This window comes from Mus musculus, chromosome 6 (genome assembly GCF_000001635.26).
Source record: "Mus musculus strain C57BL/6J chromosome 6, GRCm38.p6 C57BL/6J".
In the NCBI taxonomy this organism is placed as follows: Eukaryota; Metazoa; Chordata; class Mammalia; order Rodentia; family Muridae; genus Mus; species Mus musculus.
In genome coordinates, this window is record NC_000072.6 from 39,423,300 (window position 1) to 39,427,749 (window position 4,450).

The following is a 4,450-nucleotide window of genomic DNA, read 5'->3' on the forward strand; positions in this document are numbered from 1 at the left end:
ACAGGTACAATTACAAACTGACTTTAAAATAAGTTGGGGGTGGTGGCGTGGGCCCTCACCATAGACAGCAGGTGACAGACAATGTAGGGCCCAGGATAGTGTGGGAGGAAACCAGAGATAGCTCTTGAGTGCTTCCTAAGAGCAGAAAGTCTCCTGCTGGAAGGAGCAGGGTGCAGCCAGCTGCTAGTTGGACTTGGTCCTACAGACGCCCCGCCCCCCGCCCCCAACACACACTTGGGAATCCCAGGAGGGTTTCATCCCTCCTTTTTTTGTTTTTTTGGTTTTTCGAGACAGGGTTTCTCTGTATAGCCCTGGCTGTCCTGGAACTCACTCTGTAGACCAGGCTGGCCTGGAACTTAGAAATTCACCTGCCTCTGCCTCCCGAGTGCTGGGATTAAAGGCGTGCGCCACCACGCCCAGCTGTTCATCCCTCCTTTTAATTGAGATGTTCCTGAGTCCCATGCAAGGTTTCTACACCCAAACTCTTCTGAAAATAAATCAACCCCGAGTCAAATCAACACATCCTGACCATTTATTTATCAGACATTTGGCACCTGCCTCCCAGTCTCTAACCAATTGCTATCTAGTGTTTGGTATCTTTAAAGGCCACATGTGGGTCACGTGATCTCCAGATTCCAGTGCGCTCATCTGCCCTTTCCTGTTTTCTTTCTTCCTTTTTAGATTTATTTATTTTATGTGTACGAGTATTTTGCCTACATATAAGTCTGTGTCCCCCATGCATGTCTGGTACCTATGGAGGTCAGAAGAGGACATCAGATCCCCTGGAACTGGAGTTGAGAATGGCTGTGAGCCACCATGTGGGTGCTAGGAACCAAACCCAGGTTCCCTACAAGAACAAGTACTCATACGCACTGAGTCACCTCTCCAGGCCCCTCTCCTGTTGTCTACGAGCTTCTCTCTGTGGTGACCACCGGCCTCCTCATATTCTGGGTCAACGGTTGACTACTGAATGGCCACCTCATTACCAGTGTCATATCCCCTTCTTGGCCTACCACCATTTGTCATATAATCTTTCTGGGTAATGGAAGCCTACACTACTTTAGTGAAAGCCTACAGACTTCTAATAAAATTAGTCAGTCAGGGGCTGGAGAGATGACTCAATGGTTAAGAGTATTTGGGGGCTCTTCCAGAGAACAGGAATTCAGTTCCCAGCACCCACATTTGTCTGCTCATATCCCACAGAGATGGCATGCACACATACACACACACACCACATACACACTATATTAATTAACTGATATATACTTATTTTAAATTAGCCAGTGTGAGTGGGACACAGTGAGGCATACCTTTAATCTCAGCACTTGGGAGGTAGAGGGCAGTGGACCTTGGTGAGTTAAAGTCAACCTGATCTACATAGCTTACTATATAAACTACTATAAGTAAGTTACGATATAAACTTACTATGTAAGCTAGTATAAGTAAGTTACTATATAAACTTACTATGTAAGCTACTATAAGACCCTGCCTTAAACAAACAAAAACAAGAAGCAAGTAAGAATAAATAAATAAAAATTGGCCAATTCAAATCTGATAGTAGAAGCCAGATATGGTGGTGAATGCCTTTAATCTCAGCACCAGGAAGGCAGAGACAGATCTCTATGAGTAGGAGTTCAAGGTCAGCCTGATCTATAAAGAGAGTTCTAGGATAGCCAGGGCTATAATACAGAGAAAACCTTGTCTTGAAAAACCAATACATACATACATACATACATACATACATACATACAATTTTTACAATCTGATAGTAGAAACCCTAGTCTCCATGATGCATTTGAAATATAAAAAAATTAGGCCCTGTGTTAGTCAGGTTTTCCTTGAGACAATAAAGTAGATAAGCACATCAACTCTTTGTTGTTGTTTTGAGACATGGTCTCACTTTCTAGTCCAGGTTGACCTAAAGTCAACCCAGTCTTAGCCTCCAAAGGGCTGGAATTACAGGAATAAGTCACCAATGGCATGTTATAATTTTTTCCCTTTTGGCAAGACCTCAGCCAAGCTAGGCAGGGACACTACCAAAGAATCTTATCTCCAAACCCTGAGCCTTCAATTCCTCAGGCGGAGGGTGTTCCAGCTAGCTTGCTAGAGGCCTTCCTTGTTTTGATAGCAAGCACTGACAAGAGGCAAGGTCAGGGAGGCGGAGTAAAGTTAAATGTTGCAGTATACTTCTGTAACAATAAGTTTGTTTATTGTACCCTAGATTAGCCTCTAACTCATGATCCCTACCACCTCCACCTTAGCTTTCTGAATGCTAGAATTACAGGTGGATAATACTGTAGTACCAGGAAGCCTTCATGAACCCCAAAAGACCACTCAGGAACTGGTGCAATGCAATCACACAAGGGTCTATATTCACAAGCTCAAGCTTGGTCTTAACTCACCACAGACCCACAAGATGGTTTCGGTGAAGAAAAAGCCCCAAACTCATCGGAACAAGGTTTTATAGGAAATGACAATGGGTGTGTGAGTGTTACCAGCCTGTCAAGCATCTAATTGGGGGGCTACTTTGGCCTTTAACATAATTGGCTGGTGCTGGGAGCCAAACCATAAATTTAACTTCTGCTTTCCTCCTGATTGGTGGTTGTTAGGCAGGGGCAGGCTTGTAACCTGGAGGTGCAGATTTGTTGGGGAATAACCTGGAGACTGGTGCTAGACACTGGATTTGTTTCGGGGGTGGGGTGGGGAGGTGGGGTGTAACCTGGAGACACAGTTCTTGGAGGGTAGCCTGGAAACTTGTGGTAGGTACCGGCCTGTTAGTTTATTTTAGTTCAAACTTAGATCAGGTTCTCTAAGATGGGAGTCTGAACCCCTCAAATTTGATCTCTCAGTACCACATGTTCCTTATTTTACAATTTTTTTCCAGTACTGAATATTTTTTCCAATACTAGGCAAGTACATCCCCAACTTTTTATTACCATATTAAGATTTGTTGTTGTTGGGCTCAGCCATTAAGAGCACTGACTATTCTTCCAAAGGTCCTGAGTTCAAATCCCAGCAACCACATGGTGGCTCACAACCATCTGTAATGAAATCTGATACCCTCTTCTGGTGTGTCTGAAGACAGCTACAGTGTGCTTATTAGATATTATAATAATAAATAAATCTTTAAAAAAGATTTATTGTTGTTTTCTGTTTTTGTTTTTTTGAGACAAGATCTCAAAAATGTGTAGCTCCAGCTGACCTCAAACTCCTTATGGAGATTTGGCTGACCTCAAACTTTCACCATCAGCCTGCCTTTGCCTCCAGTATTAGGATTGAAGGTGAGTACCAGCCACACCCTGAAAGCTGTATTTTTGTTTGGTAAACATCTGTTTTCCTGGGGGTAGCAATGTGCTCCCCAACCCCCCTCCCTGTGTGTGTGTGTGTGTGTGTGTGTGTGTGTGTGTGTGTGTGTGTGTGTGCTTTTGAGCTTTTGAGACAGAATCTCACTCATGCAGCCCAAGCTAGCCTTAAACTTGTGTAGCTGAACTGGCCTTGAACTCCTGATCCTTCTGCTTTCACATTCCAAATGGTGAGACAGCATCCGGGAATGGATGTTGAACTGGGTACCAATGACTAATAGTTTAAGAGGTAGAACTATGACCTGGCTGGGGGAGGGGTGGGACTGAGGTGTGAGGAGAAAGTTCAAGGAAAACACCTTAGGCAGATGGCTGCCCCACCCACCTCAACCAATTCGGAAGAGGCAATCCTCTTTTTTTTTTTTTTTTTTTTTCTTTGAAACAGGGTTTCTCTGTATAGCCCTGGCTGTCCTGGAACTCACTCTGTAGACCAGGCTGGCCTCGAACTCAGAAATCCGCCTGCCTCTGCCTCCCAAGTGCTGGATTAAAGGTGTGTGCCACCACTGCCCAGCTTTTTTTTTTTTTTTTGTAAATATTTATTTTTTTATTTTATTTATTTATTTATTATATGTAAGTACACCCAAGTGCTGGATTAAAGGTGTGTGCCACCACTGCCCAGCTTTTTTTTTAACATTTAATTAATTAATTTATTTATTTATTTATTTATTTATTATATGTAAGTACACTGTAGCTGTCTTCAGACACTCCAGAAGATGGCATCAGATTTCGCTACAGATGGTTTAAGCTACCATGTGGTTGCTGGGGTTTGAACTTAGGACCTTTGGAAGAGCAGTTGGAGCTCATAACCACTGAGTCATCTCACCAGCCCCCGAGGCAATCCTTTTGACTGGCTCTGGATCCAAAAGCTGTCTTTGAAGTAGTTTGAAGTGGGACCAGAGTTCAAGTGCAAGACAGCAGGTGAGTTCAGATGCATCCCTGTAATCCCAGCACTTGGGAGGATCAGGAGACCAGAGCCACTTTCAACTATATAACAAGTTCAAGGCTAACCTTTGTTACCAGAGATATTATCTCAAAGAAAATACCCACAGCATGAAATAAGTAAATAGCATTTGTAACAGATAAAGCACAGC